Here is a 24,562-nt window from a genome sequence, read left to right on the forward strand (position 1 = left end):
CCTCTGCTGCTGGGAGACAGCGGCAGCTTCCCTATTGGTTAATTGAACTGTTTGTCTCAGTGTGCCGGTTCTCCCTCCCCCCCGTGTGTGCTGCAATCTAAGTCTCGACTAAAACACACCAGCGAAACAGACAAAGCTATCGACCTAACCCAAATTATCTCCTAAAAACAGAATTGTGGACAAATTCAAAGAAGATTTTAATTCTGTTATATCACAGACTTGCCAAATACATGGCGTGACTTCATTGAAGGACCTTCAGCGCGTATGTTTGGATTCGCTGTTATCAAACAGAGATGTACTCGCTTGCTTGCCTACAGGATTTGGCAAAAGTTAAATTTTTCAAGCGTGGCCTACGGTATGCAGTCTGCTATCAAGTAAATACCCAGAAAAAAAATGGTCAGAAGAAGCAATGGTTTTGATCGTTTGCCTGTTACAATCAATACAATAATTTTCCCCAAATAGTGGCAAACTGATGCAGGTTTGTGGAAAAGTTTGCCTCCGGTAAAGTTTTCTGGTGCATGTTTCAGACCATGCCTGGCCAGAACACTCTGATTGGTTGGGAAAATACAACTATCACGGGAAGGTTGCCTCCTTCGTTTATGCCTAGAACGTCAAGGCATCGGCCAGGCTCTGTTGAACGAAGTGAAAAAAGAGACTGGCTCGCGAGGCTAGACATAGTCTGACTCACAGGATATAGACTGTGGGTATAAGCCTGCCATTGGCTGACTATTTCAGTCTGTGGTGAATGCTCCGTGCAAGGACATGATTTGCCTGTGACACGCGCACATGACTACATAACCCAACACTGTACGTCTCACTGAGTGATGACAAACCACAGAGACGAGAGCACACCTAGAAGAACGGGCTCATGAATGCGATCACCCCCTATTTCAGCCCCCTCCTGCCACCTGGCTCCTCCCTTTCTCTAAATGTTTTTCCCCTCAGTAAACACTCCGACCCCTGTACAAAGCAGCTTAATGGAAAGAAAGAGAAGTGGAGAAATCAATCAAGAAACAACCATTTTAATTAGGAGAGCACCCCCCCCCCCCCCCCCCCCCCCCCCCACCAGAGCAGTGGTGCTGCCCCAGTGTGATTAACAAGGCACCCCGCCTGTTACTCAGCGTTCACTGGAACACAATCCAATCTGAAATGAAGATCCTTCCCACCATTTTTCTCCGGACGGGCCTGGGGAGGGGGGGGGGGGGGGGGGTCAGCCGTAATTAATACGCCACTGGCACGCCCGCCCTGCTCCCTGAAGTCCCAGCACGGCGAGGCCAACTCCGGGCTCCGCCCTGCACTCCGAGGGAGATGACTGGCGGCTCGTCCGAAAGCACTTGAGCGCCGCAGAGCGACCGGCGGTCTCGTTATCACTGAAGGCTGGCGATGAACAATCGATTGTGATGAAAAGGGCGTAGCAGAATACAGGAAGGGACGGTGACACACCCCGGCTCCACTCCTGGGCCGTCTACGTGGAACCTCTCGCCTCTCACGCTATCCTTAACCCAGTAGAAAATATGGGCTACTAATATTTTTTCTGTTAAAAAAAGATTGATGTCCACTTAACCTTCTCATAGCCTATCAGAAGTGAAAAATAGGGGAATCCCGCCTTTAATTGATGTTGAGTGACACCTCTCGCATACGTGCACTGCGTGATTAGCAGAGCAGTGAGACCGAAAAGGCAAAAGATATTTCGTGAGTATATCGTGCTCAGATACGTTCATAATTTGATCAGAACATGATATAAATGACTGAAATTTATCAAATTAATTGTAGGAAGGTTTATCCCCACAGTTCAGCTACCGGGAGTCCGCTTGGAGTACCGTTTTCACATTCTTTTATTCTTGGTGAGTGAGTTCGCTTTTAGCTTGCTAACATGTCCAATCTTTAATGTGAAGGAGGCTAGCCCCGGTTAGCGGCGCTAAGTTAAATTCTGCTCAGTTCACGAAATTGGTCAATTTAAGATGTTGATTTGAGTTGCCACGGTATGCATATTGGTATGTATTCGGTAGAACATGTGTTATGTTTACCATTCGATCATTTCGTCGAATTAACTGAGCCTTTGTTCATGGTTTTGTAATATAAAAATTATGCTAAGCGAATGCCACATTAAGAAAAGCCATTACCGCATTTGTTTTGTGAAAACCTGAACATGTTTCATGTCGGTGACTAACTTTTATGTTAATATAAATTAAGTTGAAGCACTTAATATAGGCTAGCTGAATAAGCTAATTGATAAGCACTTATTCCAGCTACATAAGCTATAATATTATTCAGTTTATTTCATGTGTTAAAATGAACTGCCAATTCATTTTACAGTTGAATATTATACTGTACAGTTAAAAGAGATGTTATTTTGAGTTGATACTTGAAATTAGAGAACTAGAGTAAAATAGATAAAGGGCCTATAATGTTATTACTCTAGTATTATGTTGTGTACCACAGAGGACTGTTAGCCCTGTTTCATAATACAGGTCAGGTCTTTTGGAGACCCTGGTTTTTGTAATCCTGTGATTGTGATGACCCGAACTTCTGAAATCCTTGCAATATGAAACCAACTGGACTAAATAAAAAATTATACAGTGTAACAAATAGCCAAACTCTGGTGCGTATTTTAGCAAAGGAATTAGGTGTAGAAACAGCCCAAAACTCAACCTTGCCGAAACTGAGCTGATTTTCCTCTCTTCTAAGTCTTAACTGAGCCAAGGCATCTCTTACTGTTGATAACACCACAGTGTCAGCATCTCAGTCAGCCATAGTTGAGTCTTAACTAAACTTCCTTATGTGAATCACATGAACAGGACTGCACATAAAATTTACAAACAGCCAGCATACATTATCTCATACACCTGGGATATGCGCAGAAATAAAGATGTGCACATGTGTCATGAATCCCATATTGTTTTTTTCCATAAGAACATTTTTAAGAACAAAAGTAAGAATAATTTAAAAAAGGTTTTGTGAATGAGGCCCATTGAGCCTACCCAGCTGCAGTGACTTCTGAACGTACCTGTCTAAAAAGAAATAGCAGAATAACTGCTGGTGGTGTTCGGAGGGGTTATGTGGTCAGAAGAAACCCGTGCTCCTCTTGCATCCCCTCCCTCAAAATGTAGCACAACCAAATGATAAACACATTTGCAGAGGCCATCATGAAGAAAATTACCCATAATCAGGGGTTGACACGAGTGGCGCACAAGTATGCATTAACGGCAAAAAGATTAAAATGCACGGCCATTTTATGTCATAATGATGCAAATGCATTCCTATTTTTAGGCACGCATTCTGTTAGGACATGAAATTGCCATGCTTTTTAGTATTTTTGCCGGTAATGCGTACTAGCGTACCACTTATGTCAACCACTGCCCATAATCCATTGTTATAGCTGTGGGATCTGAGTTCTAAAGGAGCTGTGGTGTGAACAACACGTGGTCTGGGATCTCATCAATGCTTGAGCAGAACAGAAGGAGAGCTGAGCCCTTTTCAAGTCCACTTCCCATGTGAACACAAAAAAGACAGAGTGCATTTGCAGCTGGTTCACTTTTTTGGTTCGCTTTAAAAGAACTGAGTTTAAGGGTGCTTTCACACCTGCCTCGTTTGGTGTGGACCAATCAGTCTTTTATTTAAGTTTGGTTTGTATTGACAAACCAAACTTAAATAAAAGACTCCACCTGCACTCGGGTGTACACTCAACGAACTAACCTTGGTTGCAGAAAAAAAAACAGTGGTCTTGGTCCTCTTCCAAGTGAACCCTGGTGCAGTTTGTTGCTGTAACTATTTGGAACAAATAGTTCCAGCAACACCAGAACTTGCCTTCTGCTTAGCAGTGTATTTATATCACACTCATTGTGTTTGTGTTCAACCAATAAGAGCTGCTGGTAATGATGGCAGATTATAAGTAATAAAATAGTGGCACAATGTGTTCGATACTCCATTGTCTTCCCTGTAACGTTAGGCGAATGCATGCCTGAAAACTGGAATACCCGTCAGATTTCTGACCAATCGGGTGGCACGGTGGTGCAGTGAGTAACACTGTTGCCACACAGCAAGAAGATCGTGGGTTCGAATCTCAGCTTGGGGCCTTTCTGTGTGGAGTTTGCATGTTCTCCCCGTGTCCGCGTGGGTTTCCTCTGGGTACTCCGGTTTCCTCCCACAGTCCAAAGACATTCAGGTAGGCCAATTGGAGACCATGAAATTGGCCATAGGTATGAGTGTGTGAGTGAATGGTGTGTGTGCCCTGCGATAGATTGGCGGCCTGTCCAGGGTGTATTCCTGCCTCTCGCCCAATGCATGCTGGGATAGGCTCCAGCAGCACCCCCCGCGACCCTGCTCAGGATAAGCGGGAATAGATAATGGATGGATTTCTGACCAATCATCGAATAATCTTGTGTACAGACATCGCCTTATTTACGAATTGGTGTGCTCAGATCGTTGAAATGTGAAACCGATTGGACTAAATAAAAATGATTCAGTGTAACAGTTGGCCAAACTCCGGTGTGGACTTTAGCAAAGGAACTAGGTGTAGAAACAGCCCAAAACTCAACCTCGCCGAAACTGAGCTGATTTTCCTCCCTTCCAAGTCTTAACTGAGCCAAGGTCTCTCTTACTGTTGATAACACCACAGTGTCTGCATCTCAGTCAGACATAAGCCCTGGGGTGACATTAGACTAGGAGCCATCAATCACTGGTAATGTAGCATCAAGAGCTGCCCATTTCTAACCGCCTGCTCTTCTCTTCCACTTGCTAGCACTTTACGACCTGGACCCGTAACAAAATGTTTTCTGTTGACTTTATTTAATTTTCCTCCTTCAATATGGAACATGAGTATAATGATATGTTGCCTTGTTTAATGTGTGAGTTTTCAGCCAAATACCATACGTAAGTGTTCATTTAAGCAAGGCTTTTTACATGCTCAGTTCTCACTGGCTTGGAAAATGTGCTAATGACAGATGTAAACACATCTTGAAAAGTCCTTAGAAACTGTTTAAATTAGCAATTCATTTATATAATTTAAAATTAATGCAATCAAATGATCCTTCTTAAGTAGAACCAGTGCTTCACTAATTAATGTAACCAAACATCAACAGACTAATGATTCTCTCTACAAAATGAAATAAAATAATTAAATATCATTTAAGTTTGGTCAAACTGCTTTGATTGTGGGGTTACTGCTAAAATTGCCTATGGAATATTGTGAAATCACCGCACAACTTTCTCATTGTATATTAAAGATTATTTATAATTGATATTTCTGTTAATGAATGTTAATTAAAAGGCTGAATATTCATTTTTATCTTCCTTTTAAGGGACCGGACATGTTCAGAATATGTCTCTGAAAATTATATTAAATCGCAGTATCCCCCCATTAAGACTCCTGCAAACGAAAGCAGTTAACCACTTCAGTCCTTAAGCTGGCTCTTTATCAAGGCTTTCTATGCCTTTAATTGATTTTTCTGGGTTGAAAGAGAGTAAGAGACCTGCTCTGTCCCTCCGGTCCTTGTCCTTGAATGCAGCCGCGGCTGAATGGGAACGAGCGGACCAATAAGCGCCGCGACGGGCGTACTTGCACGACTCGCTCGGAAATCCGTTTCCTTTCCGCTCGGGCGCTGCTCGGCGGGCCACGGGCGGGTTCGCGGTGTGACCTGAAGCCGTTCGGCGGGCCACGGGCGGGTTCGCGGCGTGACCTGAAGCCGCTCGGCAGGCCACGGGCGGGTTCGCGGTGTGACCTGAAGCCGATAAAACTTCTCCAGAGCTGATTGTCTTAGCCGTAGTGGAATGTTCATGCCGTACGTTGAGTGGCGGTGTATAACGCATGATGGTTAGGGAGCTGGGATGTTGTAAGCACTGTAAGATTGCAGGTTCCGTTCGCATGTGGAGCGCTACAGGCTGTAAGCTAAGCTAAGCCTGTCTGGGTCAAAAAGCATCTGCTGAATGGGTACTAATGTAACCGCGCGTGCCGGTGTGAGCCCGCATGTGCATTTGTCAAGAGAGCCACTGGCAAGTAGGTTTCTTAAAGGTTCACTTAGCGGCATGTGTAGGACGTACGGCTGGAAATGAATACACAAATGGTAGAATACTCCTTTACTGTGTAAAATGCAAATACCGCAAAGAATAATGGCTACTCAAATAATTTACACTGTGTGCGTGTATGCATATTTGTGTGTGTGTGAGTGCATGCGTGTGTGTGTGTGTGTGCGTGCATATGTGTGCGTGTGAGTTAGTGTGTGTGTGTGTGTGTGTGATGAAAACCTGAGCAGCAAAAAATCCAGTCTGTCTTCTGAACTGTTGAAGATCCTTGTCAGCAGACTCACTGAGCCTGTTCAGGCTAACATTTTAATAAAATAGCTGCTACTTCAGAGGGTGATCGTTTGATAGGATTAGAGCAAACAGCTGTTGTTGTACACTTCATATTTCTCGCTGCTGGCTTGCATTTCCTGTTTTGCAACAGTTTGCGCTGTCATCACACAGTCAACCGGCTCAGCCTCCAGACCATTACCGGAACATTCTCATGACAGACATTCTCTCTCAGCCTAACACACAGAAAGTTCTCTCAACCTCTCAGTCTACGAGCCGCCACAACCCTGACCAGAAACATTGGTTCAGGAAATGGGACGAAGATGAGGTTTGAAATGGTTCACACGTAACAACACACAACCACAACTCCTAATGAATCCATTGATTTCAGGGAAACAATCGGACTGAGTCACCCCGTCAAACAATATGCCAATTATGAGGAACAGTCCATTCCGTTTAAATCTCCACCTGTAATGTCCTTATTTTTTCTCTTGCCAAGGGGACGCCGACGTTGTACGGACGAACAGAGGCTTCTCACCTCTCTCGTCTCTGTATTGCGTTTAGCATTTCCAACTTACGGCGGCGTGAGCTCAGCATTAATAAGTAAACAATCAGAGACTGTGGTGCGATTAAGTATTCATAACGCCAGTATAGTGTATCAGAGCAGGGGCTGCGGAGAGCGTTGAATTCTAAAGTGGGATTGCCGACCGATTGCTTTAGTACCACCGCTGGGTTTGGCTTTGTTATTTCTTTTGTTTGTAGACCTGCCATACAGGGTATCTGATGATGAAACCGCTCACACGAAGGAGGGGGGCAGTGGGGGGTGTCCAGCAATCCGCGGACATTTATCTTCAAAACCTTTCAAATTTTCTGTGGTTTTGAAGTGGTGGAGCTCTTTGAAATGAAATGGCGGAAGCTGGTTGCTGTGATATATTTATGGAAGTCAGCTATGTTTTTTTACTTGTGGTCGTGTCAAAGTTGGAAAAAGGAGGAGGGAAATTTTGTTATGAATGCGTGTTTTCTTATGCAACTGGCAGCGCACCTCTTCTTGGTTGCCACATGAATACTTTATTCACACTCAGAAATATCCTTTTCTGGGAAATCACCAAGGTTAATTATTCAAGGAGGATTCTCAAACACCCACAAATATCTCTGCAGCCCCCACAACCGCTGCTTTCTGTCTATACGTACAGTTGAATTCTAGGCATTTAACAGCATATCCAGCGCAACCAACATAGCTCGCGTTCTTTTTGTGCACGTTTTTTATATGGCTGGATACAAAAGAAATTCAGGTTAAGAAACTTGCTCAAGGACGCAGGCGGCAGTGCCCCACCTGGGAATTGAATCAAAAGCCGTGGCCTAGATCCCTAACCACTACACCACACCGCCTCCTATTTCTTCTGTTGTCTATCACACATCCTAATCTAGCCCCTCCTCAAACACACTAAGCTCTTAGTAAGCCACAGTTAAAGCAATGGTCAAGGGCATCTTCTTATCACACACTAATTCCAGATAATTGATTTGTCTTATAATGTCTGCCGCCTCACCAGTTGGCCTGATCATTACCCGAAATCTTGGCAAAAATCCTACCCCAGGAAGCCACAGAGAAACGCAGAAAGGAGAAGATAAGAATTCTCCGGAAGAGGATTTTGACAGGATGAGGTGATTCACGCTCCCGGGCCGGTTCTGCTACGAGCTCCAGGCCCATGCAGTATTCGGGAAGCTGAGGGAGATCAGAGAGATGTGTGTCCTTCAAAGCTCTGAGGTTCTCAAACCCCACCTTCAAGGCGAGCTAGGCCACTGTCCATTAATGCCACAGGGCCTATACACCAGAAGTGATTAATTTACCTCAAAGTATTTCCACTGGGCTTTTGATAGTGTTTCTCTCTCTGTCCAGTCGCGATACCAAAGAAGAACAACAACAAACAAAAAAGGTTCGGTCAACTCTTCTGCCAGGAGCCAGGAATTGCGTCGTCTTGCTGAAGCATGTAAATTCGTTGTCTGTCGCATGCTGAAGTCAAACATGGTTTGTCGTCATTTTTCAACAAAAAATGCAGGGTTCGAACCCGTGTTTCAGTGTGAAGACGCACAGCTGTCTGTGGGTTTTAAAGAGTGCATAGTGTCCCCCTTCTCAAATCAGCACCGGTTTTATGTAATTCAGTCATTTCTGTTTTATTCCTTACAATCTCTTCCATTAGTCTTGCTGGAAAACACGTTAGTGTCGATGTCTAAAACATTATACATTTGATTAATTTACCCATTTATTAATTATTTTATATATTTATTTACTTATCTAATGCCTTTAAGTATTATTTGTGCTCATCCACAAGTAAAAGTATTATTTAATGCCTGCGATAGCTTTTAAGTACAATCAGGAGTTTAATGCACTCTGTTACATTTTCATAGTACCGCTCCACACTTTGAAACCACGACTCTTGAAAATCTGAGTCTGTGCTTCTATTCAGCCAGTGTCATAAATTATCTTGGACTCCGATCCTCGTTCAGATTCCAGCGTGGCTGCGGGGAGTTTGGATGAGGATTTTTTGTTGAAAAATGTCTTTGACGGATGGCTTTGTTGTGCTGCCATTTGAGAAGAATGTGTCAGGGGCGCGTCCTTCGTTTTGGGTCGTCCGCAGAGCCGAAGGAGAGTGCTCGTCGCGGCAAAAAAATCCAGTCCGCCAGTGGCTCATGGACGTCGGCCAAACAAAAAACACTTGAAGCCCGCGTTTGGAATTCCTTCATCAAGGACTCCATCCCAGTCATAAAATAATAATAAGGCCCCCGTTTTTAAAAATTTAAAGTCTCAGAGATACATTATTGAAGTGTGTCTCTTTGACTGATTCTAAAAGGAGGGGAAATCTGTCGGTATAAAGTATGAAATGCAGAACTCCTGAGACCGACGCAGAAATTATGTGCTGCTCTCTGTGACGGCTGAGGCAGCGCTGTTTTTGTAAAAAATAATTGCGGTTTTGCCATAACGCTAGTAAGCGGCGCATTCGAACCCCAAAATCGTATTCTCAAATATTTTAACTGTCAAGGCGTAATTGTAAAACGCTAGCGCCAGCAAAAGGTGCTGGCGAATTTGGGCGCGTTCAACTAAAATATGGTGATTTTGTGACATCAGGGTTTAGCAGAACTACAGCACAGTTGTAAAAGAGGCTAGTTTGATAGGAATTAATACGTTGTGGGTGTGATGGGCGTTTGGCTTCATTGTAACCAATCAGATTGTCCCATTCCTTTCCCTTTAAAAACAGCGCGTTAGCACAACAGCTGACTGCTAATGCTGTCATGGCTGAAGAGCGAGCCCCATTATGAGAGGCTCTGTTATGAGCCTCTGTGCAATCCGCCATGATATCAAAACAAAGGTGAAACCGATTCTCATTTTCATGTTTATTTCCCCCGCAGGTGGAATATATTTTCCATGTATACGCTAGTCATTGTTGCTTTGCGGTCAGTTTTAGTTTAATACCACCATTTAATTTTTTATAATCACCGTTTCATTAATTTCAGACGTGCACTTGATAAGACGAATGTACGCTCACCAGAGAAGCGCTGCCCTGCAGCCAATCGGGCGCCACTCTCTCGCCCGTTTTATGCGCCCATTGATGCACACCTATTGCGTTTTTTTATTGCGCTTGTACAGCTGCATATACGTGCACTGAACCAATTCAGGTTAAGTACCTTGCTCAAGGGTGCAAAAGCATCATTCTGGCTGTGAACCGAACCTAAATTACAAGCCCCTTAAATTAACCATCATACCAACCTGCTAACACTGTATTGCAGAATACAGCTTATCTCAAAGACCACTGACTTTCTTAAGGCTATTTTTTACTGTATCTCCCAACCAGTCCAGACATCTGAAACACATAGGTGCAGTTGTCTATAAAAAGCTGACATTGGCCTGCATAACTCGATGCAGCTTGCAAATTTTTTCTTGACACAATGAAAGACTCATTCATAAAGCAGTAGTAGGACAGACAGATACAATCCCTGGTTAAATGGCACTCCTCACTGCCGCTATGAATAAAAAGATAGAGTTCATTTTGTTTTTTGAACAGATACAGATAGAGTTAGTGTTGCCTCTCCACGCCCCTAATGCTTGCCTGTAGGATGTTGGTCTCACATTTAAAATGTGCAATTCTGTCACATTAACACTGGTTTAATGTCTGTCTCTGTCTCTGTCGCTCTCGATCTGAAATAATGTGCTCTGTTTTGCCGACAGAGTTTAGACAGCTCAACCTCCGATGCAAAAAAAGGCTTCAGTTTGTTCCGACATCTCCAATCTCCCCACCTCTCCCTTTCTTTCTGTCTCACTCAAAAAATTCAGTTCAGTTCAAATTAAAATACCTTAATGGCATGAATGACAAAATGGTAAATATCAGCATGAAATTCTGTGACAACCATTTTGGTTTAAACGTGTGTGTATATATATATATATATATATATATATATAGATAGTTATTATTCCAATTTGTATATTTTGAAATTAAATTAATGACCTGTGAGAAAATATGTTCATTTTGTGTGGATTAATTTGTCACGTGACATCACTTCCGTGAAGCTGACAGGGTGTGTGCAGCCAGCCACTTAAGCCTGCCTGTGTCAGCCAGCATTAATAACTATACTGAGTCACCACACACTCTGCCTCTGTATCTTACACACACATGCGCAGGCGCACACACACACACACACGCTGTACTTACTGATGGCTTTGGAACATTCAAAAAGCTCACAGAAAGATTTTTTAAATGACAGTACTGATAATATACATCATGTAAGAAAACCAACTGTGAATCCATCATACCTCCATTGCTGCCACCTGCTGATTGTTAGACACATTTGGACAACCAAACAAACTTCAGTGATTCAGCACTGAACACAACATTTTTCAACATTTTTGTAAAATTTCATCAAATTTTTGGTAAGATACCAAATTCCGGCGGATTTATCGAACATGCGCAGGCAGCTTTTTCTCCCACATCCAAGTGCGTATGTCGATAAACACCAATCAATCATAAATGAAAACCACGTTCACAGAACTTGCAATTAATATAAATGGATGTCCCTGAAATACCACTTTAGGAGCTCAGAATTACATTGCAGGCAATTTAAGGAGATGGCCGAGGAAGCGGCGAAGGGGGAAAAAAAAAAAAAAAAAAAACCTGAATCGGAGACTGAAGTGCTGTTAATGGAAGTAGAAGCCAGATAATATATTTTATTCAGTAGTGTAAGCAGTGGACCGTCAGGGCCGGGGGAGACTAAAGCCTGACATAGCCAATGTTGTAAACTCCACGTCTCAAGGTCCGCACACTGTGAAAAACGATAAAAGGAAAACGGTTTGACATGAAACTGGAGGCAAAGGAGAAATTCCCAGCCCACGAACGACGCACGTCAGCCACGGGGGGGAGGTCACTGGGAGTTCGACCGAGTTGTCTACGCCGGACGAAGGCATCGGCCAAATCGTGCGAGAGACGCCGCTGTCTGGAATTACCCCGGAAGGGGGTACGGCGACGTTTCCCCGTTCTTGCACAGGCTCGGAAGGAGGTGTCCCGCCAGTCGAAATGGGCTCATGACTCATTCGTCATCCTCCGCAAACAAGGCCGGGCCGGGCCTGGTCTTCGAACGTGCGCTCTCTCCAAAGAGTGCCACGCTCTGAAGCTTCTAATGAAGCCCGGTCAGCCTTAGCAATGAAGGCCTAAGATGTGACATCTGTGCCCTATTCATAGGAAACTTCCTTCATGTGTTTTATGGAATTTATATTCACTTGCAATTAAACTTTAATTGGATTAATCAGGATTATGCAAATGAAGCATCGCCTGTGTTACTGTTGAATCCAATTGTGGTTTTTATATAATATAATACTCACATTGACTTCAGATTTATTCAAATAATTTTGCAACAGTATTTTTAACGCCTTCTGTATCATCTCTCTTTTTTTAAGTCTGAAAATGACATACCCAAAATAAAATGCTTACTATTCTTAAAACCTTTTGACTACAGGCATAATCTCGCTCTCTTCTGAAAGATAAGCCTTGGACATTTGATTCGGTCAGAGAATTACCCTAAATAGTGCAAGTGCAAGTTTTTTTCTCACCTAAAAGATGGTTTATTTGAGTGGACACAGATGCTTGTGGGTGTGCCTGGTGGGTTTATAAACACAGTGGAGCCGCAGCCACAATGCTGGAAAAATCCTGGTTCAAATTTGATGACAGTACCAGCAGAAATGAGCATTCTGCCTTCCTTCTTTAAGCTTCGTCTAGACGGGTTTCCAAAAAAGGCCATTTGGTCAATCAAAAAGGACACTTGGTGGGGTGTCGTAGCCTGCAGAGCACTGTCCACATGCTCATTACGAGACGCGATGCCGGCGGTTCGAGTCCGACCGCGCGACCTTTGTCGCACGTCTCTTCCTCTCTCTTCCCCTGTTCTTCCTGTCTCTCTACACTGTCCTGTCCAGTGAAAGCTGAAAAATACAAACGTTTTAGAGCTCTCGTGAAATCTGTTCAGATGCTAAGAACAAACGAACATACGAAAACTTGGATAAATCCCAAATTGTTTGCGTAAATGCAGTTAAGGATGATTTACAAATTCGTTCAGCTCATGTTTGATAAATGAGGCCCATTTGTTATTTTTTTGTTGTTGTTTTGCTTGTTTTTTTTTTTTTGGCAAGGTGGTTTGAATTTAAGAAGTGGATCATTTTGATGAATTTACAGGCCATTTTCGAGAAATTTGACTGAGTTTTCACAGATATCTCATTTTAAAAAACAACCCCTCTCCTGTCCGTTAATGATTGACGTGATTTATGAAAATGTTCATGTATTTATTCAGGCGCTCATAACCCAAAAGAAGCAGGTTTGATTCCTAAGCGGAGCACAGCTCTTGTGCCCTCGAGTAAGTCTCAGTCTGACCTTCCTCGGTAAATTATCCACCTGCATGAAAAGATGAAAATTGTATTTTACACATTTAATGTGCCCAAGACATTCTGCAAATGGATGTGAGCACAATGAGTGAGTAAGTGTTTAATAGCCAATGGAGAGGACATAAAGCCCGTGGAAAGGACTGCTCACTGAAATGTAATGACTGAACAACTGGGTCTAAAACAATGCTGAAGAACAGGGCACACCAGTCCTGGGTCAAATACGTATTTGTTTTAGATTCAAATACTTTTCTGTGCTCTGTTGATCTTGCCTGGTGTAATTGAGCCTGCCTATATGAGCAGAATGCGGGGTTTGAACTTTTTGAGAGTATTTCATTGGTTCCAATACACCAGACAAGATCAGTAAATCGTAGAAAAGTGTTTGAATCCAAAACGAATACGTATTTGACCCAGGTCTGGGGTACACAATGCGCAAATTTGTTTCCGTATTTGTTTCTGTAGTATACTTACAACCTTTTCCAACCTGCACAAGATATAAACTGCCAAATTATCCTAAACTGACTCAGCAATGAACCTGAGGAGACAGAAGGGAATATTTGCCATTAACCTGTAATTGGAGGTTATGTTTTGTTTTTTTTTAGACGAAAGCGAAATAAATAATGAACCGAGTGTTTACCGAATTAAAAATACACGCTTGAGTAAATAAGGAGATTAGCATCGCCCCTGTATCCGCCAGTGACTCCTCGCCGGTTTTGCCTGGTTTTAGTGGATTAAAAAAACCGCCGATTAAATGCTGTTATTATAATTTGGAGGCTGGGGCTCAACTAGCCTGTCAAGCCGGCTCGTGCCATCGGGCTTTGTTGTTACTGAGTGAATATTAAATTTGTAGAAAGAATTCAAAAAGCAAATGTAGGTTAAGATGGGGAATGAAGAAAGAAATAAATAAATAAGCCATTAAATGATGCCTAATATTGTGGTACATTAATAACCACATTAGGTTTATTAGCTGCGACCGCAGCTCTATATCTCTGTTGGTTGGTCGGTTGGTTGGTTGGTCGGTCCACAAAAGCGTCCCACCCCGTAGCGGCCTCAGTTTTCGCCCCAGGAGGCTGAAATTTGGCATGGACGTTGGTCATGACCGGAAGGTACAGCTGAGTAACTTTCAGGCCGATTGACTAAGAGGGGGTGTGGCGATGGGTGTGGCCTATCACAAAAAGGCGCATAACTCCCTAATGGATTCACAGATTTTCACAAGGTTTTGTGGAAAGGTTGGTCATGAGCCAAAGAAGAGGTCATGTGTTTGTGTGAGGGTGTGTGCGTGGGTGCATGCACACATGGATGCATGCGCATGTGCAGTCGCAGCTGATTTGCGCTTGTTTGGTTCTACAGGTAACTGCTCCTACAGAATCTTAACTTTGACAATGACTATACCTTGACATGGTGCCAGGGTTAATAAAATTGGGTTAGGACAGGGTGTGCCTACCTATGATTGGTGTCAAATCAGAAATCAGCTCCTGTTATTTACATGTCTGGTTCACATACAGTTTGGCACCAACAGGTGCTTACATCACAGGCTGTATTAAACTTATTTCAATAGACCTACATTTTTTTTGTGTCAGCCAGTAAGACACAAAAATCTTATTGGGTATTTTATGAACAATTGCTTCTCATGTTGCAGTTTCACTGGTAACTCAATTTCACTAACTTTCTTTACAGTGATTTCTCTATGGTGTCTCAACCTCCATAATTGTCAATGCTATGTTAGAAAAGTAGAGTATTAAAAGGTATAATGGCTTAATGTCATGATATTATTGATTGCAATTAATTACCTCTCATTTCAGTTTCACTGGCCAGTTCAAGATTAATTATTTCTACTGTCACAATTTCATTGGATATCTCACAAGTAATTATATTTCATGATGTGATCGCATTGGTCACTTAAAGATGATCTCTGTGCTTGCAGTTTTATTGGTCACTATGATTAATGACCTCATGTCATGACTTAATTGGTCTGCTCATTATGAATCACTCCTCCTGATATGATTTAATTGGCCAGTTCATAATGAATTAGTGTCCTGTTCCTACATATGATTTATCTTTAAAGAGTAATATGCAACATATGTATTACTGTTAGTGGTAATATAATGTCAGTTATAGCTGGTTGGTATTTTTAAGCCATTGTGGTTAAGAGCATCTGCTAAATTCCAAAATGAAAGGTAACTATATACAGTAAAATAATATGTATTGTACCAATTAACTGGAATATAGTTGATATCATATTTTCTCAGGACTAACCCCCTTGGTATATTGGATTTTTAGATATCTTCAAAGGAAGGAAAATGGCCATGGTTTACACGGTTCTCCAGCAAGACTTATGCCCCCCCCCCCTCCGACAAGGGTAACTATCACTTCCATGAGGATGCAATATAGCGAAGGGTAACGGCAATAAACCGTAAAACGAAACAAGGCAATAAACAAACGTGCGGGTTAGAGGGGAAATTGTGCTCTGTTAGCGGCAGCGCTCGGGAGCTAGACGCTCTGGAATGAGCGGGACTCACGGCGAGCGGCGCATTAATCGTCCTCTCAGCGGGCGCTCGTCGCACGGACCACTCCGGTAGCGGACGAGAGTTTCGACTCCATTATCCCACCGCCGCAAAACTCATGGGCGAATTAGCGGGCGGAGCGAAGCGAAGGGACAGGTGCGAGACCGTAAAATGGATTCAGTTAGCGCGGACGCAACACGACAAAGCAATCTGTGGGAGATGAGGGCTGCTAACGAACAGCCGTGACCATGTCGAGGTTTCACCACTTCTGTCAGGTTTGAATGTTATCGCCTGTCTAATTGCTTGTTTCCCGTTACAGGCTTCATGCTGAATGATTACTTTTAAAAAAAGTTCTCCCGCTAAACATCTTCCTCAATCGGTTCTTTGTGATGTTTTAAGAGGGGGCGGGGTTCATGTAGCAAACGAACCTTTTCCCTGACTTTACCAAGGAATTTCAGAGGAAAAGAGGAAAGCATTTGGCAAGGTTCGAGACTAAATCTGTAGTTCACCAAGGAAGCACAATATTCTTTATTTAAACTGAAACAGTGATACAATGAGTCAGGTGAGAAGGCAGGGAAACTATTGGCTCGTCAGTTGAAATGTAAAGAAGGAGCTTGCCAAACAGGTGGGATTAGGAACAAGAAGGGAAAGCTTCACTCTAATCACAAAACCATAAATAATGTATACCGACAGGTCTATGAAGAACTTCATGTACCAGACTGTCAGTTAGACTTAGACACAATACAAGCAATTTTTTTAAGCACCTTAATTTACCTTTCAGATTTAATCAGACCTTCCAAAGAAGGGCGCGAGATGGTTTGACTGCTTAATAACCCACAAGGAGCTGCTAAGAACAATAAGACTATTGCCTAAGGGTTTCACTGTTCTGCAGAAAAATTACTGAGCAGTTTGCCCCTAAGATTTTGAAAATATTTGATGACATCACATTACTGGCATTCAGCAGATACTCTTATCTAGCACAACTGCCACTATGTTTAGCCTTTTTTTTACATGGTGTTCATTTATACAGCTAGATACTGAAGCAATTCAGGTTACTCGCCTTGCTTTGGGAAACAATGGCAGTGTCCTGCCTGGGAATCAAACCTGCAACCTTTAGGATAGCCCATGTTCTTTACCCATTACACTACACGTCCCCCCCCCCCCCCCCCCCCCCAACCACCCCTTAATGTCAGAGATAGCAAGAGTGTGGAAGTGGCCTCCAGTCTCCTTCCTGTTCCATGATGGTACATTTTTCACTAAGTTGCTAGCATGAGGGCAAAGCGTGTCAAATTATAATGTGGAAATTATAAAGCCACAACAACCTTAGATGCCTTTGGATTATGGTCTGGAAGGCAAAAGCCCTGTGTAGCTCAGAGGCAACCAAATCCTTTGAAGCTGCAAGTCTTCAGTCGTTTTGACTAAGTCTATCTGGGCTTCACCTGGAATGAATTTTGGTCTGGGCCAGGTTGGGTCTGGGCCAGGTCGTCAGACTTGCATACCATGAAACTGAACCTATAGCAGCCACTGATGTACTTAGACTTTCTCCATTCGCAGTATGTACCGGTATCGATAGCAATGTTGTTCATCATAGCGCTGGAACCATTAGTAGAGGCCGCGAGATCGCATGCGTAAATAATGGGGTTCACAGTGTGGGTTCTGGAGAGCAAACCGTCAGATTTTGCAGATGCTATACTAGTCCTAATATCAGAACCCCAAACCTCTGTGCTTCTCTTTGAGGATTTTGCCAGACATTTCCTGGTATAAAGTGAACTTGGCTACATCTGATCTGAGGTGATAACCCTGTCATAATGGTGTCATAAGAATGAATTCCAGAAATATAAATTTCAATGGACGTGATAATTGAAGTATTAGGGGATACCTTCCTTTAAAAATCATGGTAGTTTAGAGTAATGATAGTCTTGACACACCTTTGAATTAAGTATGAACTCTTATTCAAGAGCTGAGACAAACTTTTGAATCATAGTATGGGGTAAAATCCAAGTTTAAAAAATGGCCATGGTTCCAAAACAGAAGTGCCTCATGTGTATGCTACATCTTAAGCACACTCGTTAACCTTTTAAAATCTAGAGACAGAATGTTTAATCAATGGATCTCCGCTGGAAAATGAGGCAGAATGAATCTGCGTACTATATCACGGGCTGTAATGGACAAAGGGGGACTAGGGCCTCTCAATATGCATATTTACTGGGAAGCGTTCCTGGCTGCCTAAACGGTTCGATTTTTCTCTGACAGATGTAACAGACCACTCTGGGTCGACGTTTAGTACAGCAGACTAACTTGTCCATCAGCAGAGCCTCAGAACTGAATACTGTGATCCACTAAGAATATATGGAGACGTATGCATAAAAGAGAAACTGTAACCCTTTCTGGTAAGCTCTGCAGCAATGTGAAATGACCGCTGATATAGGAGGTAAGGATTTTTTTAATGAGTGACAAAGAGTATTGAAGGCCTCTTCCATGATGATACTCTTGAGATCCTTTGATAATTCAAGAGTGTGACAGCTAAATTCTAGGCACCCAATACATTCAGATTTTCGCTCTAAGCTGGACCTCTTTAGGAGGCTAGTGCACATTGCAGTTAAGCTGAGGTCACCTTTTTGGTGCACTTTGGGGGCACTTGCAGTGGACTGAGACCTTTCTGTGAAGGGGACCCAACGATAACATTTGAAGGTTGAAGAATGGACCACACTGGAGAAGCAATTGCTGGTCCAAGGTCAAAATTGATCTAATTTGAAGTTTTTAACGGGCTGTACTGGGCATTTGTGAGGTTGAACAAAGTGGCATTGATCACTTCTAACCCCTGCAGACGATGCCAATCATGTCCAGGTGGCATTGTCCACATGTTTTATAATTTGCCCACCCGAACCACCTTTTGTCCAAATGATCATGGAAAAGATCTGCGATAGCTTAGAGACTACAATTTGATATCGATCATGCTTTTTTTTTTTTTTTTTTTGAAAGGCTGAAAAGACTTTAAAAAAGGAAATAACTTATTGGTAAAAAAAGTTGCTCTTGCTACAGTCGAGGGTCACTAAGGTAATGGGGGAAAAAGAAACTGCGTTGGCGGAAAGTGCCACTTATCAAAGACTGATGTACAAAATAAATTAAGGGATAGACGGCTTTCTGCAGCAGAACTCGGGGAGCCTTTCCTTTCATAAACCGGAACCACAGATGGATTAGACACATTACATTGCATTTATTTGGCAGACGCTTTTAGTCAAAGCAACGTACAGTAAGTGCATACTGAAGGTCACTGTGACAACTACAAAACACGGGTCTGGTACGGTACAATACTCATTTATGTAACACTTATTCACAGCCATGAACACATTATGTCCAGTTCACACAGTAAGCATAGGCTAGGTTAGAAAGTTATGGTAAGTCAGACTAGGAGGCATGACAACGAGCTACAACATTGAGATAATGATATAAGTGCTATATAAGTGCTGGAAGGAGGGATCGACACAGAGAGGACAGACAACCATCAGCCTATAGTGCAAATCTCAGACTGGCCCGTTGAGTTCACGGTTAAAGGGGAAGGAGGCCGCTGACATTTCCTTACATGATAAATGAATTGTTATGCTGGGCAGCACAGTGGTGCAGTGGGTAGCACTGTTGCCTCTCACCAAGAAGGTTATGGGTTTGAATCTCGCCTTGGGCCTTTCTGTGTGGTGTTTGCATGTTCCCCACGTTGGTTTCCTCCCACAGTCCAAAGACATGCAGGTAGGCTAATTGGAGACTCTAAATTGCCCATAGGTATGAGTGTGCGAGTGAATAGTGAGTGAATGGCATGTGTGTGCCCTGCGATAGATTGGAGGCCTGTCCAGGGTGTATTCCTGCCTCGCGCCCATTGCATGCTGGGATAGGTTCCAGCACCCTGACGACCCTGCCCAGGATAAGCGGGTTTAGATAATGGATGGATAATTGTTATGCTTCAACAGACTTGCATTTGTGAAGCAGCGAACTTATGTTGAATGATAATTTTCTTTCCTTTACTTTTTTGTTTTCTGCATATACACACACAAATGCCTAAGCTCACACGCATGCATGCTCACATTACAAATGATTCTCTTTTTTCAGCTTTCAGTCTTTGTTTTTACCCTCCTCTTTTCATCCTCTGTTTTATCTATATTTTATTATTTTGATTTGTCTGTCAGTCACAAGTTTTCTTTTATAGTCTGTATATCTTTTGTTTTAATTATCTATGTTTTTATGGCAGAGAATCATAAAAAATATAATTTAAAAAAGGAATGGGTTAAATGATAATTTAATATGAAATTGGTTTCAAATCACCCTAAATATTGTGTGGGCTAATACTTTTGATGGTTTGTGTTGTGATTGAATTGTTTAAATAGTTGCCTCTCGTGCAAAAGATGTTACCTCAAAATGACTTCTTGTTTAAAAAAAAGGCTAAGCAAATTAAATACCTAAATAAAATGATTATGCAAAAAATAATGTGAAATGCAAATGTTTTAGGTGTACGTGTAAGTGTGCTTGGAGTTCTGTGTCCTTACAGATAATAATCAGTAGCTACAGAATTATTTACAGTCGCGAAGGCTATAGTGATTAAGGAGTGCTAAGATGAAGGAACTTTGCATATATCGGGATATGCTGCTGTTTACAGAAATCAGAGACATTTAATTTCTGCTGAGCAGAGGCTTTCTTAAGGCACAAGGATTCTTCTGTGATCGAGAACCGTGAAACCACTTTCTGAAATCAAAGGGCACCTTCGCTCGTTTTACCGGTGAAAAACGACCATAAGCGTTAAAAAGTAATGTTGCTTTGACTGGCCAAAAGAATAAATAAATAAAAATAAATCAACATTTGATTTGTATTTCTGACCAAGCATTCTGTGGAGTTTGTCTCTCAAATTATCAAAGTCTAGATGTGTTGAACTGTTTTTTTTTTTGTTTTTTTTTTGAGATCACAACTGCTGTGTCTGTTAAGGGGAGAGTTAAAGACATGCCATAGATTGAAGTAATAAAAGCAAAACAAAACTATAATCTCTCCCAACTATCCCGAAGAGGCTAGGTCTCGCGGTGAGGACACACACATTTACGTTTGCGCGGAAAATCGAATACCGAGTCAATAAACGGTCAAAAGATTGTTTGTTTATTTGACATTTGATTTGCCGTCTCAATTTTAGATACGCTTTTCTATTTTCTATATTTTTTTTTTCCAACGGCCCGAGCCGTTTGACATTTTAATTGCCTGCTCCGTTTTCTCATTCAAATTCAAACCGCCACACAGAGGCATAAATTAAAGCGGGGCCCTTAAATGTCAGGAGGTATTGACTGAAACTGACTTCGGGGCCTTTTTCAGTCGGCGAAGTGCTCCGGAGTAATTGTGGGGCCCGAGTTAATTTGCCGGGTGGTCACACGCACGCCCCGGCCATATCACGGGGGGGGGGGGGGGTCTGACGCGTTACGTTACGTGTTTTAACATTTCTACTTTGTTCTGCGTTGCGGGTTAAAACCCCCCTGCTGTGGAGAGTCGGTCTGAGCATGTGGAGGCAGGGGGGGAAAGGTGCATGTCCAATTAAAACGTACTGCACGCGTGCTGCTGCCGTGCTGCTTAGCCGTCGCTAAACGGTGAAACGAATCGACGGTTTGCTCCTCGCAGATTTCTAGTCACTTAAAACAACACCGCAATCCTGGTTCTCTCCAAGCCTCCCACGTGCACTAATCTTGCTGTGGGCCCACCAGACCACCCTTTACCTGCAGTTTTTATTATTTTCCTGTGACCTACACACCTGAATGTCTCATTACTCGTACATATGCTCGCCTGGCATTTAAACCTCTGTGGAAGATATGTGTATTTTAGATTATCCCCCCCCCCCCCCCATTATTTTGTCTACCTGAGCATTTACTCCAGTTTTATCACTTTAAAAACGAGAGCATTTACTACAGTTTTATCACTTTAAAAACGAGAGCATTTACTACAGTTTTATCACTTTAAAAACAAGAGCATTTACTCTAGTTTTATGGATAACTGTTACATAATGAGTATTGTACCTCATCGGACCTGTGTTTTGCAGTCGTTCCAATGACCTTCGGTATGCGCTTATTATAAGTCACTTTGAGTTAAAGCGTCTGTCAAATGAATGTAATGAAATGTAATGATCGCACTCAGTTGATACAGTACAGTACCTCATGCGTCCTGAACTCTGGGAAGCGAATCTATATCCCTAAAAAACACAACAGACCTGTTGCATGACCTGTGCAAGTACTGTCACTTAGCTACTGAAGCTGAATATTCCCACTGTGTCTTTGAGAATATGGCCACCAGGACCTGCGACCACTTGGTTCGATGATCGAATCTTCCGAACGTCTTCTGGCCACTTCCTGCACATTTGTGCTGTTGGAGCACAGCACTCCCACAGTAGTGGGCCTCAGTAGGAAATCATTTGCTGGCAATGTAGTACAAAGAGTAAGGTAAGGAGTTGGTCCTGTAACCTAAATGTCGCAGGTGATTCCCTGCTAGGACACTGCCGTTGTACCCTTGAGCAAGGTACTTAACCTGCATTGCTTCAGTATGTATTCAGCTGTGTACTTGGATGCAATGTAAATGCTGTGTAACGGTTGTAAGTTACTCTGGATGAGAGCATCTGCTAAATGTAATGTCATTTCAGCCAAAAAAGCATGGCTGTTATTTCACGAAGCTCCCCCATTTAGCCGTAGCTGCCCCCATTCATGTCATCATTATGCATCTCTCAATGTTATTACTTTTATATTTCAGGGCTTGTGTGGGGAAGGGGAAAGAGAGACCAGAACGCAGCTCCATATTTCAGTATGCCTGGGACAGCTGTTCAGCTTATTGCAATGTTTAGCACAGTCTCTGTCGGTGAATGAGGTATGCAAAGGGACTTGTTTTAAAGACCGGGTCATTTATTTCAGCAGGCTTGACCTAACCTCATTCAAGTGTTGTTTTGCTGATGTGGTTTAGCATGCCCAAATATTTGGCATGGCTGTTCATACTATGCACATTGGGGACATTTTGATTTGTTCTGATTTTATGCGGTTGTTGCTGCGCATGTGAACATTCGATGTGTTCTGATGCGTCAGAATGTGCATCTGTGTGTGTGTGATTGTGTGCGTGCTGTGGGGGGGGTGTATATTATTCTTGTGGAAAAGTGAGTCCTTCGCTGTTAAACCTGCAATTCGATGCAGCGTCCCAAAGTCAAATTCAAATCACTGTTTTTCTTTTCTTATTTTTAATTTTCTTCTTTTTTCTAAAACTTTATTTGCGAAGGCTTTCATGGAGGCAATAACTGAAGTTAAAAGAAAAAGGTAGAGCGAGATTGATTGGATTTTCAAAAGCCGGGCTGGCGCTCAAGCAGAACTCAGGATTAGATTTTCTTTTGAGTTTATTGACGTAGTAAAATTCAGCCCTCTTTTTCAGTCGGTTATATTCAGGCGGGAGGGGACAGATTCTGCACTGTCGTTATAACCGCTCTTCCTGTTTATTTATTTTATTGGTCTTGCTCACTGGTTTCTTCCTGAAGGTAATACATTATTACATCCCTCCGGGTGTGAATCTATCAACTGCCATTTTTACCACTGAATTGGATTGCAATGGATTTTTTTTGTCTGGTGTGGTCCTGATAGGATCCCAAAGTTTTATATATATATATGACTGTGGCAGGGCTCGGTTTGTGGGAAAGGTTAAAGGCAATCGGAGGACAACACCTACTGGTTAAGTAAGCACCCACACCTGAAGTTCATCACTAATTAAATTGGTCCGGGTATTTAAAGTGTACTTTCTTCCCAGTAGGTGTCTGTTACTGAGGAAAATGTGAGTGAGAGTGAGAGTGTGTGTGAGTGTGATACCAGCAAGGAAAAACCTGAGAAGCGGTGTTGTAATTTTGGTTATTTTTGTCTTTGATATGTTAGTTTGTTGTGTTGCTTCATTATTTTTACCCGGGTCCCATGAGGGTGAAAGGCAAAGGTGTTTTATTTATTTTTGTAAAGATCTCTCTTTCTCTTTCTCTCGTCCTTACAGAATAATTACCGGAATATTCTGGAATTCTTGCATTTCCCGGGTTTTGGCACCAGTTGTCGCATGTCGCGACGCACCCCTTTGGTGGACAGGAGAGTTGGACACAGAGTGACGCGAGAATTCCCACTAACTCCCACAAACCAAGCCCTGCCACAATCATAAACAGCTTGCTGACTTTGCTTTGCAAACACAATGCATCACATTCGTTTAGCTTACAATGTGAGACACTGAACTATATTCATCTGATTGATATGGAAATCCAGACCCAGCACACAACATTCCCAGCCCAATGAGAATAGATGTAAGATCACAGAAGCACTGGTGCAAGTTAGCTATTCTAATCAAGAATCAAAACATGCAAATACGAAACGCATACATAACAAGCTCGTAGGAGAGAAACGTCAAACCGTAAAAATATGACCTAAAGCTATAAAAAAATACCACAACCTGTACTAATATGAAAAAGGTGAGAGTGCTACAGGGTGGTGATGGGAGAGGAACCAGGAGGAGGAGGTGGAGGGTCCATCATCCGTGTCAGATGATTGCCAGAATTCAGCTCTCCTACCACTTCATGAAGATCATCATGATGGGGCGGGGCGGAGGGGGGGAGTCATGGTCGCCTCAAGGTTGCCAACCGCAAAAGTGAGGCGAGAACACTTAGCGCCTGCGTCCGCAAAGGCGTCGCGTCCTTCGCTTTTCGACGAGCATGCCAAGATCACAGTTTGCTGTCGCTCTTTTGCCAAAACGCGCTCTGCCTGCAAAAAGGGCCGAATTGCCGTTTGTCATCAGAGAGACACGTCTGACCTCCAATCGGTGCCAGCTCTCCAGCGGTGCCGTG

General features: G+C 42.7%; 1 long non-coding RNA gene across 1 annotated transcript; it reads left to right on the top strand.

Annotated features, from left to right (window-relative positions):
• The first annotated feature begins 1,647 nt into the window (after positions 1-1,647).
• LOC118213251 lies at positions 1,648-24,294 on the top strand. Its single transcript, XR_004762376.1, has 3 exons — positions 1,648-1,692; positions 1,792-1,844; positions 23,728-24,294. It is a non-coding gene; the product is annotated as an uncharacterized LOC118213251 (long non-coding RNA).
• The last annotated feature ends 268 nt before the right edge of the window (positions 24,295-24,562 follow it).

This window comes from Anguilla anguilla, chromosome 14 (assembly GCF_013347855.1).
Source record: "Anguilla anguilla isolate fAngAng1 chromosome 14, fAngAng1.pri, whole genome shotgun sequence".
NCBI lineage: Eukaryota > Metazoa > Chordata > Actinopteri > Anguilliformes > Anguillidae > Anguilla > Anguilla anguilla.